We start from the raw sequence: 15,478 nt of genomic DNA on the forward strand, positions 1-15,478 counted from the left end.
ATGGGACTGGAGTGGTCCCCTGAGAGCTAGAAGGCTAACAGAGGGCTCCTGCACAACGCAGGCCAAAAGAGGGGTACTGAAGGAATTAGGTCCTAAGAGAGCTACTGGACCCCAAGAGGGCTCTGGGGCACTACAAAGGCCTCAGGAGGGGTTCTGAGGGTACTAGAGGGCTCCTAAGGACTCTACACACCCAAGAGAGCCTCTGGTGCACAATGGAGGGCTTCTGAGAGGATTGGAGCAGGCCTAGGGGGACTAGACATCAAAGAGAGGCCTCTAGGGCACAGTGAAGGCTTTGGGAATAGTTTTGAGGTAACTAGATTAGAAAATGGAAGAGTCTTGAGAAGATTAGAGGGCATTCATTGGGTTCTAGGATGGCATGTCAGAAGGATGTCTCCAGCTCAAATCAAGGGCTCAGGAAGGGGTTGTTAGGGAGCCCAAGGGCCAAAGGAGGCATTCTGTGGGGATTAGATGCCGGGGTCCTGAGGGGAAGAGACAGCACACAGTGGGCACTGGGGTGCACCAAAATGGAAAAGGACTGGTTCTGATGGGACTAGGTTGCAAACGGCCCTGGAGCGCGACAGGAGAACACAGGGTTCTGGGGTGCTTTGAAGAACAAACATGGGGGTTCTGAAGGGAGTAGAAGATAATTGAGAAGGCATAAGGCAGGCTGCAAGGAAATGGAGGGCTATAGTATGCACTAAGAGGCAAAGAAGGAGAACAGAAAGGGATCTGAGAGAAACAGAACTCCCAAGGAGGAGCTCAGGTGGGATTTCGGGGCATTTAGGCAATGCTGGAACACAATGAAGGCCAGCAGTTTTGAGGCTACATGCCACATGGATTGATTTTGATCAGACTAGAGAACACAGAGAGCTCTGAGGTAAAAGAAAGGAAGATGGAGGAGTCTTGAGGGGACTGGAAGGAAAGGGGACCTGATGGGATAGAGGGCACACAGAACGGTCATAGGGATAGGGCATAGAGAGGACTCTGTGGTGCAATGAATAGAAAAGGAGGGCTTCAGGGCACACTGAAAGGGTGCCATGAGCGCCCAGGGTTCTGGAGTGCCCTCAAGGCAAACAAAGGTTCCTGAGGGGAGCGTGTGGCAATCAGAGGGCTGCTGATGGGACTAAGAGACAGTGAGGTGGGCCCTAAGGGGCTCAGAGGGCAAACAGAGGCATCCTGAGAGGACTACAGGGAAAAACAAAGGCTCTGGGATGCACTAATGGCAAATGGAGGGGTTTTGAGGGAACCAGAAGAAAGAGAGAGGGGACTTAATAGGACAAAAGAACAAACATAGGAGTCTTGATGCTACCAGAAGACCCACAGACACTAAATGGCAGAGTAATCATGCAGGAACTAGAAAGCAGCAAAGACTTCCGAGGGGACAGGAGAACAAATGGAGTGTCTTGGAGCACACCTGAAGGCAAATGGATAGGTCCTGAAGGAACTAGGGAGCAAACGGGTGAGTCCTGGGGTGATGAGGCAGAAAACTGAAGGTTCTGGGACATTAACTCACCTGCCATAATCCTTCCACTTGGACCTTGCCTCTTACCTCTGAGAAGCAGGCCTTTGCTTTCATTCCGCAGGCAGCTGTCAGCTGTTGCGTAGTCTTGGCAGACAACTTGAGGATCACTGCCCAGGCAGTCTTGACCTACAACACTACGTGCTCAGAACAGTTCTCAGGAAGTCATGTAGAGTCATAACCTGAAGGGCAAAAAGCAAATCTCTTCAGGACAGTTTTTATTTCATCATAGGAGCATTTTTCCCCCTCTCTTCTCCGCTGTACTGCCTCTAACAACACATCTTCCTCATCACCCTTTTCCCCTGCTACTTCTACTCCTGTCAGTTGCCCCTGCATCTTAGTCCTCTAAAGCACCTGTTTCTCATCCACATGTACTTTTATGCCCTGTTGCCCATTCCCCCTCCTATTTGTCCTATACCAGGCAGCTGAGACACCCTGGCCTAGCTCTTAGCCGCACACCCCTTTTGATCCGGCCAACAGCTCTAACAGAGCAGAGGGCAGCACAGAGGGTGGATGCGAACATAGCACACCTAGGCACTGAGCAACACAGAAGCAGCAGCAAGGCATCCAAGAGATCCCATGTTTGTAAAGAAAATATGTAGAGGCAACTGGGGATCCTCTGCAGCTGTGCCCAGGGCTCCTGGAGGCTCTTTCCACCCAGTTAAAGGTAGCTGAACACAGTGACCTTGGGAGGCAGTGACACAGTCCCTGGGGCTGCTGTGGGGTGCCTGCGGCTGTTCCAGGGTCTCTCCGGCTCTTTTAGGGTCCTCAGACAGCAACAGTGCTGGTTGCGTTTCCTTGTGCTGCAAAACAGGACAGCTTTGCACCATTCCCTCCCAGCGCCACCACTCCTCATAGTTGTTGCTGCCTACCTGGCCCCAAGCCTGAACAAAGCTATGACTATCAGGAGCCCCCACGGCCCCTCACACTCTCCCTGCCCTCCCCAGGGACAATAGGGACATCCCCAGGCCCTGGGGAAGAACCCTGTCTGGGCACACCAGAGATGGAAAATACTTCCTGCCCTGTACCAGGGAAAGACAGGGAAATTCCACTGCCTCGGTGACCCATGGACACTCTCCTGGGAGCAGCAAATGTCCAGTGAGGAACAGAGACACTGGGCCAATGCTGCAGGGCTGAGAAGGCACAGACACCTGGAACTACAGCTCCTGGTATGCCACAGAACACAACGTGGCCAGCGGGTGGGAAACCCGCTGACAGCTGCACCTCCTGCCACCTCGAGAGACACAAGATGGTCTCCCAAAAGCCCAGCAGGGGAAGGTAACACCTGCCAGCATGCCCTGCAGATTAAAATGGCCGCCGGGAAAGCTACTGCTGGAAGACTACTCCTCCCGGCATGCAGAGCGAAGCAACATGGCCGCCCGGAAGCTCAGTGCCGGAAGTTTACTACTCCCAGCATGCAGAGTGAAACAACATGGCCGCCCGGAAGCCCCTTGCCGGAAGACGACTGCTCCCGGCAGGCAGAGCGAAACAACATGGCCTCCCGGAAGTCCCGTGCCGGAAGACTACTGCTCCCAGTATGCAGAGCGAACCAACATGGCCTCCCGGAAGCCCCGTGCCGGAAGACTACTGCTCCCAGTATGCACGGCGAACCAACATGGCCGCCCGGAAGCCCCGTGCCGGAAGACTACTCCTCCCGGCATGCACGGCGAACCAACATGGCCGCCCGGAAGCCCCATGCCGGAAGACTACTGCTCCCGGCATGCCGCGGTCCTCAGCGCTCTGTGAAGCTTGACCCTCGGGCGATTCAGTTCCTTCCCGTCCCAACCACCCTCCCGCCCCCTGACACCCGGACGCCGCCGAGCCCGGAGAGGGGCCCCGCGATCCCCAACCCCGGCCCGAGATTCCCCCGACGCCGCCGGACCGGCCCCGGGTCAGCTCCGACACTGCCCCTGCCCCCACTGCGACTCTCCCAGGCCTTCCTCTGGGATCTCTCCTTCCCCCGCCCCCCCCGACACGGTCCCGGTCTGACCCAGGACCCCCCGCGCCACTCCCACCGCGCAATAAACCAACCCCGCCAGCCCCGACGCCCCCCCGTCCTCCCTCCCCCCGAACCACTGCAGCCCCGACGCCCCTTTTCTTTCCTCCTCCAGCCCCGGTGCAACCCCTTCCTCGTTCCACCCTCGCCCTGGCGCCCCCCTTTTCTCTCCCCTCCTCGCCCCATCACAGCCCTGGCCCCCCTCCTACCTCTCCCCCAGCCCTGGCGCACCCCCTTCCTGACCACTCCCCGTGGCCCCGGTGCTCCGCTCTTCCCCACCGCCCTGGTGCACCGCCATCCCCGGCGCAGTTTCCGCTGGCCCACGATGCTCCCGTCTGCCGGGACGCGCGCACCCCCCGGCCCCGCTCACCTCCTCCGCGGTGCGGCCGCAGCGCCGGTCCCGGCGGGCGGTGCTCAGAGGCAGCTCCGTTGTCCCAGACCGGCCCCTGCACGAGCTTCCTCCCGACTGCGGCCCCAGCCCCGGCGCATGCCTGCCGTGGCCCCCAGCCCCACCTGGGGCTTGTTCCAGCCCCAGGGCCCACAGCTGCAGCCCTCAGGAACCAGGGGAAGGGAATTACCCTCAGCCCCATCAGGGACAGCTGGGGCTGCCAGGGCAGCAGAGGCACCCCAGTGCCTGAGAGGTGCTCGCTAAAAGCTGAAGGGAGAGCCCTGGGGGGTACAGAGAGGAAAAGGGAGTATTCAGGGCACAAGAGAACAAATCGAGACCTCTGGGTGCAATAGAAGTTAAAAAAAAAAATATTACCAGGTGATGATAGAGCAAACAGAGTGACTCTGGGGGCACCAAAAGGCAAAGGCAGGACCCTGGGGCACACCAAAAATCACCCAGAAAACTCTGGGACAGGGGATAAAGATCCTCTGGATCTTTCCAGGGATCCTTGTCCTGGATCCCTGGACAAGGAACTTTGCAGTGTGCTGCAAAACAAACATCGGGCCCCAGGGCACGCGGAAAAGCACACAGAGGGCTTGCCAGCAACCCAAAACGTGAATTGAGCTGTCCTGAGGACCACCAAAGGGCAAATGCAGGGCTCTTGGGCAAACCAAAATTCAAGTGAAGGGCCTTTGTGCACACTAAAGTGGCCACAAGGCATGTCACAGGGCTCAATGCAGCTGACGGCAAGGTGCCTGCAGGCTCCCCCTTTCCCCAGGAAAACTGTCTCCCAGCACCAGGCACACAGGCCCCCGCCACCGACACATGAGGGACATTGCGGAGTGCTGAAAGCAAATCTGAGGGCAGTCTGGGGACTTCACATGGCCCTGGGGGGGGCCCTGGCTGCCCCCAGGATAATGGAAAACTCCACCAAGAGCCCCAAGGGTCGAGGCAATGCAAGGGAAGTTACCCCGAGCCCTGTGAACAGCACTGGGGTCCCTGGGAACCGCAGGGACCCCCAAGTACAAAGGATGTGGGGACCAGCTCCCAATCCCAGACACAATGTGTAACCTCCTCCCCTGGGCATCATCTTCAGGCAAAGCAACGGCAGGAACCACAGACACAAGTGCAAAGAATAAAGCAACTGTTTATTGTTTTACTGCACAGAAGCAACACCTGGGAGGGAGTTTGCCATGGAGCTCGGTGCCAGCATGCTTCCCCTTACCCTGTGACACCTGAAGAGTCATCTCTGCACCAGCGTTCGTCGGTCCTTTGGGGAAGGGTCAGCTCCTGCTGCTGCCCTTGAGGTGGCAGGCGTCTGAGTAGCTGACAGCCTATCCCCTCTACTTTTTCCTTCAGGGATAGGATTCAGCTCTGACAGGTGAGAGGATCTTTGATCTCTGATCCTGCCTGTCTGCACTACTGCCCTACCCCAGACTAGAGCCCTGCAAGACACTTTCACAGCTCTCACCTCACCTGTCACATCACCACTCTCAGTGCGATGGGCCTGCGCCTTATCAAATCCAGACCTCAGGTCAGTGCGCAAAGCTGAACGCTGGGAACAGGGGAAGGTTAGGAACCCCAGAGAAGGGTTTGCAGCCTGCTGCTTAGGCTTCGGGGCTTACAGTTTATTATCTAAGGATTCAGCCCTTGTCATTTATCAGTAAGGCGTAAGCCCTGAACCCTAAGTGACAAACTGCAAATCTTGGAACCCAAGTGGTTGCTTTAAAATTTACGGATGAGGTTGGATTTTAAATCCTGCGCCCTGATCGCTAAGTCAGCAAACTGTAAACCCTGACTGATAAAGACAGCCCCACTAAATAAAGTAATAAACCATAGCCCCTGAGTGACAGACCCTCAACAACAAACTAAACAATAAACCTCAAGTGAAAAACTCCAAACCCTCAGCTTTAAGCAAGAAACACCAAAGTACACATGAGCTTGCAAGTTTTGCCCACAGCTTAAGAAGTTTCCCCTTCATTTAGAAGTACAGCAGAACAGGAAGATATGCATCAGAATCACGTTACAGTTGCTGTTTATAAGCTTGGTCTTAGCCACCATTCAAATGTGAGCACATGCAAGAATCGCTCCACAGGACTGCAGTAAGCTGCACTTCCACTGAACCTACCTGAAACATTGCAAGCGCTTATTCAACTCCATTACAGACAATTAATATTTTTGGTCCCCTCAGCTCCATGGGCAAACATCCACAGCCAGTGACTCCAGCAACCACCTAGGGGACAACCACCTTCCACCTCCCAGCCCTGCACACACACAGTGCAGCCCCAAGACTTAGCTGCGTCCACGCTGCAAGTCAGAGCTCGACCTTCATGGCCAGCCACAGATCTCCGCAGAGCTCCCAGCTGTGACACCGCTCCTTCGACTGCCAGACTATGCTTCAGCACCTGCAAAGAAGCCAGAACAGTTACTGAGAGGCCAGGCAACTGCACAGCCCTCCTAGAACTACTCCCTTGTCCAAGGCCCGTAACTGTTCCCACAATTATGACTGACCCTCTACACTGCTCCAGTCACTCTCTCAGGCTCCGTTTTATCGCAAGGATGTCACGGCAGCCCTCACATACAGTCAGGCTCGCTCAGGCACTCGGTCACCTCCAGCCTTCGGTAGATGGTCCTCCTCAGGGAAACTGTGCCGCTGACAGACACTCTCAGAAAGCACTGTCCAGCCAAGGCAGGATAAAAACTAAGGCCTCCAAAAGCTCCAAACCCTGGAGAGACTGAGCTGATGGGAAACTGACTCTGGCCTGGACAATGACAGAAGAAGGATTTTGCTTCACTTGCTCAGGCTGCCTAGCACGTGGCCCAAGTCAGACAGACCGTGCTGGAAATCCCTGTGACGTGACAGCGTGTTGGAAAGCAGAGCTGAGCACAGGCTCCTGGAAGAGGAGCAGAGTAAGGCTGATGTAGGGAAGACAACAGTTTGCATAAAGTCAGAAAACAGGGCTCAATGCCAGCGACACAATCACGACTCCAACTGCACCGCGCAGCAGCCCTGTCTGCGCACAGGCAGACAAGACACAGTAACTGCAGACTGCGCTGACGTGTAAGACGGACAACAGCAGCTCCAGACTGCCCTAGCACACCCTGCCCTACCTGCACCTGTCCTAACACCCGAGTACTCGGAGCCTCTGCTAATCTCTACCACATGCTAATGTCTACCACATCCCCCCACAGCATCTTTGGCCCATTAGTGCTCCCCCACTGCACATCCGCAGCCCCATGCCTCTGCACAGAGTCGCTGCAGGGGTATCTGACATGACCTGAACCAGGCAGATTGATGGGACCCTCTGGTTGCTACTGATTGTCTCTGCTGAGCACCAATTGCCTCTTGACACCTTCCACACCAGACAAAACACAAAGGAATGATGAACCTTCAGCTGGACAGAGGGACAGGGAGCAGAACAGAAGAAAAGAGGGATAGAGAGCTTGGCTGACGGATGGAAAAAGAAAGAGAAGGATAGAGACCTGGCCCCAGGGTCAGGGCCCTGAACAAAGGAAGAGAAAGAGAGGACAGAGGGCCAGACAGGTGGAGGGCTGGACAGAGGACCAGGGAGCAGAAGAGAGAAAAAGAAGGATGTAGAAGTGGACAGAAGAATAAAGAGAGGAAAGGAGGGAAGGGGAAGCAGACAGAGGGACGGGAAGCAAAAGAGAAGGGTGGAGAACCAGACAGAGGAACGGGGACTGGAAGAGAGGGAAAGGGAGCCAGTCAGAGCAATGGGAAGAGAGTGAGAACGATGAAGAGCCAACCAGAAAGGTGGAGAGAAAAAAAGAGAGAGGGGAAGTCAGACAGAGAGATGAGATAGAACAGGGGAAAAGAGGCATAGGGAGGCAAATAGATGGATGGGGAGCTGAACAGAGGGACAGAAATAGAAAGAGAAGGCTGGAGAGGGGGACAGAAGGCTGTAAAGGTACAAAGAGACAGACAAGAGCAGAAGAGGGATGGGGAGCTGGACAGAGGAACAGCGGGCAGGTAGTGGGACAGAGAGGGGAAAAGGATGATGGAGTGCTGGATAGAGCGATAGGGAGCCAGTCAGAGGGAGGAAGATATCGACAGAGGGATGCAAAGAGTACAAGAGGGATGGGGAACTGGGCAGGGCACTGAGTAGCTAAACAAAGGGACGGGGTATCGGACAGAGCTACGGGGAAAGAAAGAAAAAGATGGAGCGCTGGACAGAGGGACAGCGAGTGGAACCAGATGGATCCAGACAGCCCGGAACAGCCCTCAATACGCTCCAGTTCCACTCACCTACTGAGCTGCAGAGCTCTCCGCGCACTGCTGTGCGGAGGACCCGCAGCCACACCGAAAGGCACGTGGAGGCCACTTGTGGGCCTGCTTGCCTGTATCCCTACACCTCCAGAGTGTCTGTGTCTGCAAGACCGAGGGTGCACCCACAGACCCAGACTGGGAAGGAACCTTGTGTTCAGTCACGGTATTTTACTATTCCTCATGCATTAGCCCCTTTCAGACCTTCATATGCATGTGCTTAACCCCAAATTCTCTCAGCCCTTAACAACTTCAGTACTCATAGCACCTAGTTTTTCCACACTCTCGAATCTTCCTTGCTCTTTCCTGTCTTGTTTGAAAACTCTCCCAGACCTCTCCTGTACTTACATGCTTCCTTAAGACAGCATCACCAAAATCAACAAAATGGGTTGAGCTGCTCCTCTTCAAGTTGCCGGCCCTCGGAACGTTATCCTGCAAATAAATCAAACCACAAGGTCACTGGGAGATTCTTGTTTTAGAGCTTTTTTTTTCCCCAAAGCTTTAATTATGGCTCCCTAACCTGGGCAAATCAGATCCTCCCTTAAGCACTGTAACAGTTTTTATTCTGGGGTCCCAAGTTACTGTTATTACATTAAGCAGCAAAGCAAGGCAAAGACAGGTGGGGTCACAGGTTACTCATCTAGCGACAAAAATTCTTATTTTAGGCCTCACTGTTTATTCCAGGTAAACAGACAAAAATAAAGCTCCAAACAGGCAGGTGAGGCTTCACACAGACCTTGTGACTATTCCCCTTCTCCTTTCCTGGTCCATGAATTGTGGCTTATTACTCACAAGTCCAGTGAGGATGCAGCCAACCTTCCTACAGCTGAAGTTCTTCAGCAGTACCACGCAGAGAATCTTTCCACTGGCATTTGGATTCTCCTGGCCGCTCTTGACACGCTGTAACTTACAAAGGTCTGAGAGCCGTAGCCTGTAGTTCTTCATGGCAGCATGTAGTCGATCCGCGATGTTCTGAATACCTAAGATTAACACAATTTATAAACACAAAAATACTGCCGCTATAGGGTGTACAGTCAAGCTAAAATTTCTGCCACCAAAGAAAAACCCTCCGTGTCTGCCAGAATGAGCCATATGCATCAGCGCCTATAGCTCAAGGCTAGCAACCCCTCCCAGGTGACGTTCTTCTGGCAGGCTGCGTGTCTGAACTCCTCCGTCTTGCCTAAGAGTCTCCGCTGGGACATTATAACTTTGTCAGCCAGCACTTGTTGATGGAGGCACGGTAAAATCCATCATCCTCCGAAAGTATAAAGCAAAGCAAAAAAAAAAAAAAAATCAGAGCTCTGCAGAAAATCATAAGACAAACCCGTTTATATGCACAAAAGCAGATCTAATATACACACAAGCAAAGCAAACGAGCACAGGCAAGCCACAAATACCGCTTCCCCCAACTCCCCTTTTGGAAGCCATGAGGACACTTGGGTTGCTGTGAAAGGGAAGTTAGACTAAGTAGCTCCTAGAGCTTAATCTTTCAGAAGCCTTCTGTGTCCACATTTTTGGCACAACCACGCTCTACCCCTCATTCAATTCAGATGCACAGAAGATGATCTGCTTCTTGGTACACTTGCACTGTAACTCCCCCCTTGTTAAGATCAGTGCCCACTGTCCCACTTAGACAGAGGATACTCTGCTGCCTATTCATTTCCCTGACGTTAGCTAGTTTAGAGGGAATTGAGCAGACTGGACTGTATCTACGCCATCAAAGGTAAAAGTCTCAAAGATAGTTACAGCCCGGATTGCTGCTAAACAGTCTTTCTCACAGCCAGAGAATTTTTGCTCTGGCCCCAGAGGGGATGTAGGGATGCTGCTACTGGCACCCACTTTCCCTTACCACTGTTTTCTAATGGTGCTCCTCCCACGGAATCAGTAGATGTGGGAATCCTTACTGAAAAAGGCTTGCCTTGTCCTGGGAATTTGAGGACATGGAGATTTCACAGCTGCTTCTTTCAGTTTAGTGAAAGCAGCATCCCGTTCCTTGTTCCAGCTCCATTCCTGACTCCTTTCCCGTAATTCCCACCATGGTCTGCTGATACCGGTAAAGCTACATTAACACTGCTACAAGAATTTAAATCCTGCAATTGCCCTAAGTTGGAACTGATGAGAAGGAAACTTAATTCCACAAAGCTTTAACATTTCCTCTACCTACCTGTCTTCCTGTTTTCCCAAACACAATTCCCATGTCATTAACCTGGGGTTGCACCAATTGAGCCTTCCTGAAATTCACCTCTTAATTTTATAATTCAGACACTGCTGTTTCTCACTTCCTCTTCGGGAACTTTGGTCACTTGACTATCATTCCCCTAAGATAATAAGTTGCTGTCTTGTAGCTCATAAAATATGAGCTTTCAGAGATACATAAAGTCACACACAGAAAAATATATGTATGCAGCATACTTTTCGTAACACATACAGATGCATACATATAATCTTCTGTTACACGTTGGTGATCTGATATCCTGATGACTATTCCTAGGGATCTTTCCTCAACAGGAGGAATGGGATTTCTCTTCTTGGGAGATGGAGACAGCTTTCAGTTGGTTCCATTTGATTTTATTACTTCAGCTTGCTTACGTTTTCCTGGTCTGTTCAATTTCAGCCATAGCAATTAATCTAACAAGTATTATATCTTTTCCTTTTTGTATACGGATATCAGATAACAACACCAAACAGAAACAACCAAAGCAAAACTGAGGCAGACACAGTTAACAATATCCAAAGGGTAAGAATGGGTTACTTGGTCCCCAGTGCTGCCCCCGGAAGACAGAAATAACAGGGATTTGTTATTTGTTATAATAGTTACCTTAGTTACCCATGGTGGAACGCCTCCTTCTGTAGCAGTTTCTGGTGATATTAAGGGTCCATTTTTGCTTCCTTGTTTCATCCAGTCCATTAGGTATTAATCACAAAAAAATGCTTGTCCATCTTTTCTCTTTGTCAGCATTTGCTATCGTTGCTTCCATCTCTGTAACAAACAGATAAACTTGCATTTTACCTTCAATGAAACGCTTACATTTGTGCATGTTCTTTTTCTCTTTACCATGTTCTTTTTCTCTTTTTTCTTTTCCTTAAAGGAAAGGTGCTATAACAGCACTTGGCATCATACGTTACAGGGTAAACAGTTTGGTAACAAAACATACAGCAACTAGGGCTAGGTTATTAGACAGGCAGGCACATCACCTAGTACACACCTATGCCATCTTCCATGAAACCTTAGTCTGGTTCAGTATTATTGTACCGTTCAATATCCTTTCTCAAACCCTTGTATACACGTGCTTAACCAACAATTCTCTCAGTCTTTAACTACATGGAAGAATGACAGCACTTAATTTGCCTGCCTCTGTTTCAAACCTGTTACCTTTTTGATACATCTCCTAGATTATTCCTCCTGTACTTGGACGCTTACCTCAGAGGCGATGACCAAAATGAACAACTGCATCATGACGTCTAGCTGCTTCTCTTCAAGGTGTCCCCCTTCAGTGGGCCACCCTGCCAAACAAACCCAAAAGACTGATGAGGCCATGAGGGTACCAGATTTTTGACCACTTCTCCAAGGTTTTCAGGGTGACTGACTTAACCACTTCTCTTCACGTTACTTAAAGCTACATTCATCTATTACTTAGGACTAACGTTTTTCTATTTTAAGAGAAGATTGTTGTTTCAACTTTACATATAGTCCATAATCTGCTATGCATCATCTCTAACCCTTTCTCCTTTCACAACGCTTTTGGTAATTAAAGGTGGTAATTAATAGCACCCCTTATTGTCCCATGGATTGGAGTAACACATCTCTCCTTCTCTGAGGACGTGCCTAAGACCCACACTTTTTTCTACAGTATGGTTGGGGGCTTCCCATAGCCCTTCAGCGTTCCCTTAGGCTTTTCCTGAGCCTTTTATTTGTTTAGGTTATTCCTTAGCCTGCAATTGTATGTTAATGTTCTCCTTAAGCATTGCACGGAGCACAATTATCCTAGACCAGCCGCATTTAGAAAGTCCTCTTGCAGGCACAGAGGGTTCTGAGAGGTGGCTCAGAAAAAGAGAGAGAAAAATCGGTTTGTCATCTGTGCACCCACCTGCCAACATTCTTCACCAAGAAGTGCTGCAAATTCTCTTTTCTCCAAAGCAGGACTGAGTCAAGGGGGACACAGATTACACCCTCTAATTAGGACACCTCACTGCTGTGGAGACAGGGTCTAGGAGTGGTTTTAGGACTATATGGGGCTTGGAGGGGGAAAGTCTGGAGTCAGGGACAATGTTGTGGCAGGGTTTGGAGGCATTTTGGGGTCTGTAGGGGTGTTAGAACAGGATCTGTGGGTGGTTTCTTGGCTTTTGGGGGAGCTGGATGCAGGAAGGGTGGGAATCTGCAGGGCCCTCAGGGCAGGGGTGCCACCCCAGATGCGTACTGAGTGCACAGCAGTGCTGCATGTGGCTGTCAGCTTTGCAGGAGAAGCCACTGGAGGAGGAGGAGGAAGGATCTACGAGCTTGTACAGAATGCCAGAAGAGGCAGCAGGGAACTCACCAAGAGCCCAGAAGAGCTGTGAAGGACCCCACCTTCCAGACAAGAGGCATCAGGCTGCTGTGCCACTGCTGGAGACACCCACACCCCCGTGCAGCATACGCGTGCCTGGGGAGATGTAAGAGGCAACGGAGGACCCATCGACACACACTGGACTGGGGAACCCCACAGCTGTGGGGCAGCTGTGCAGGAGGGCGCGGGGCTCAGCGAGGCTCAGCAGGGGTTACAGTCAGTTGGTGCCCGGGTTGGCTGGGGCCCACAGTCTGGGCCTGCGACTGGGGGAGGCCTCAGGGTGCGGGTGCCTGGGCGTATTTTTCCCCTGTCCACCTTCTCGTTTCCCTAGCTACAACTCTCAAGTAAACGTTCTCGGCGCTGCGCTAACTGCACCTGGCTCAAAGTGACCTTAAATCGGTTTGGTCCGGTAGCTTTAAGCTTCCTGGCGTCTTACCAGCACCCTCGGGCAGGCCTGCCGCGACGGGAGCCGTCCGCCCAGCGCCGCTCCGGGGCCCGCCTGACTCGCCGCTCCTCCCGGCCGCCTCCGCAGGGGCGAGCGCCCGCCCCGGCCTCGTCAGGGAGGAACCGGGGCCCTGAGGGCGGCACGCGGCAAACGGACGGTCAAACCCGCGCTCCCGGCAGACCCTGGGCCGCGCTGCCGGCGCCAGGCCCGAGCCCCCTCCCCAAACCTCGCCCCACACCTCCGCCTCCACGCAGCGACGGCCCCCGCGGGCAAGAACCGCCCGACGCCCGCGGCCACCCGAAGAGACGCGCTCACCTCACCGGGGCCCCCAGATCCCCGACTCCGGGCGGCCTCCGCCCTCACCCGCCGCCGCCCCAGCGAAAACTCCGTCCCCGCGCGCCGCCATGCTGCTCCCCGCCGCCGCGCATGCGCCGCCCGCCGCGCATGCGCCGCCCGAGAACGGGGCGCGGCAGCGCCGGGGGCCCGGCTCTCGAGCACCGCGCATGCGCCGGCTCCGCCCCGAGCGGGAGGGGAGGGGAGGGGAGGGGCCAGGAGGGGAGTGGGAGGGACGGAGGGAAGGGGAGGGGGCGAGGGGGGGAGCGGGAGGGGGGCCAGGCGGGGAACGGCGCCCCCGCGTGCTCCCGGCGCGGGGCTGCAGCCCGCCGCCCCCGCCGCGGCCCCGCGGGGCTCGCGCTCAGCGGCGGGCGCCCCGGGGCTGCTCGGTCCGTGCCCGAGAGCCCGGCGGGGATCAGCGAGCGGGCTCCGGTGCTGCACCGGTGCGAGGGCACCGCGGAGCAGCGCCGAGGCGGCACTGCCCGTCCCCGCGACAACAGGAAGGAAGCACCAGTACGGAAAAGCACTCTGCGCTGCGGGTCTGTGAGCACGGGGAAGGGGCGAGGAGCACGGCCCCTTCGCTTACCCGTTACCGAAACACTGCAGAGCAGCGGCGAACACGGCGACCGGCAGTGTGCAGGTGTGCGCCGGCTGGCTGCAGTATTCTTTGTAAGGGGGCGAGGGTAGTGGCTGCTGCAGTACTGGCTTATCGACACCCGAGGGCAGCAGTGATCACGGCGAAGTCCCTGCGCATGCGGGCCCCCCCGCTGGGTGCAGTACTGCTTTTCTGCCACCCGAGGGCAGCAGAGACCAAGGGAGTCCAGTACTGCGTTGTCGACACCCGAGGGCAGCCGTGAGCAGGGCGGAAACATTGCGCATGCGCAGGCCCCACTGGCTGTAGTTCCGCTATTTCGACATCCGAGGGCAGAAGGGAACATAGGGGAAGGACGGCGCATGCGCAACTCCTTGGCGTGCAGCGCCCCTTTTTTTACACCTGAGGGCAGCAGTGAGCAAGGGTAAGCCAGTACGCATGCCCGCCCCCCTCAGGTTACAGCACTACTTTGTCGACAAGGTGGGTAGCAGTGAGTACCGAGGGATCACAGCGCGTGCGCATCTCCGCGGGGTGCCGTACTCCTTTGTGCACAAGCGAGGACAGCAACGAGAGCTGCAGGAACTGCGTATGTGCCCTCCTGCCAGGTGCAGTACCGAATTGTCGACACTCGAGAGCAGCAGTGAGCACTGCGGAAGCACTGCGCAAGCGCGCGTCTTCTGTGTACAGTACTGCTTTGTCGACACGCGATGGCAGCAGTTAGCATTGCGGAAACATTGCGCATGCGCGCACCCGATGACTGCAGTACCCCTAATTAAACACTCGGGGCCAGCAGTGAGCACTACGGGAACAATGCACATGCGCGACCTGTCGACGCAGTATCACTTTTTCGACATTCGTGAACAGCAATGAGCACGTCGGACCCACTGAGCATGCGCGCCCGCCGCAGAGTACAGCACCGCCTTTCCGACAGCCGAGGGCAGCAGGGAGCACTATGAGGACGCTGCGCATGCGTGCGCCGATCACCTGCAGTACTCGGCTGTGCTCAAGCGAGGGCAGCAATGAGCACGAGCGCCCACTACGCATGCCTGATCAGTCTGGCTGTAATACCGAGTTGTGATCAAGGGAGGGCAGCAGCGAGCAAAGAGGCGCCATAGCGCATGCGTGAGCCTGCTTGCTGCGGTACTGCGCAGTGATGAAACGGTGGCAGCAGGGAGCATTGTAGCGCCACCGCGCACGCGTGCGCTGGCTCGCTGCAGTACTGCGTTGTGTCCTGGAAGGGGTGGGGGGGGCAGAAGTGAGCATCGCGCCGAACCGGCGCATGCGCTGAGATTTGGCTGCAGTATTGTTTGCAATCATGCGAGGGCAGTAGTGAGCATAGTGAACGCATTGCGCATGCGTGTCACGCTTGGGGTGCAGTA

General features: G+C 54.4%; 1 long non-coding RNA gene across 1 annotated transcript; it reads left to right on the plus strand.

Annotated features, from left to right (window-relative positions):
• The first annotated feature begins 3,291 nt into the window (after positions 1-3,291).
• LOC138069105 (uncharacterized) lies at positions 3,292-8,714 on the plus strand. Its single transcript, XR_011143918.1, has 2 exons — positions 3,292-3,410; positions 5,071-8,714. It is a non-coding gene; the product is annotated as an uncharacterized lncRNA (long non-coding RNA).
• The last annotated feature ends 6,764 nt before the right edge of the window (positions 8,715-15,478 follow it).

Source organism: Struthio camelus, chromosome 13 (assembly GCF_040807025.1).
Source record: "Struthio camelus isolate bStrCam1 chromosome 13, bStrCam1.hap1, whole genome shotgun sequence".
NCBI lineage: Eukaryota > Metazoa > Chordata > Aves > Struthioniformes > Struthionidae > Struthio > Struthio camelus.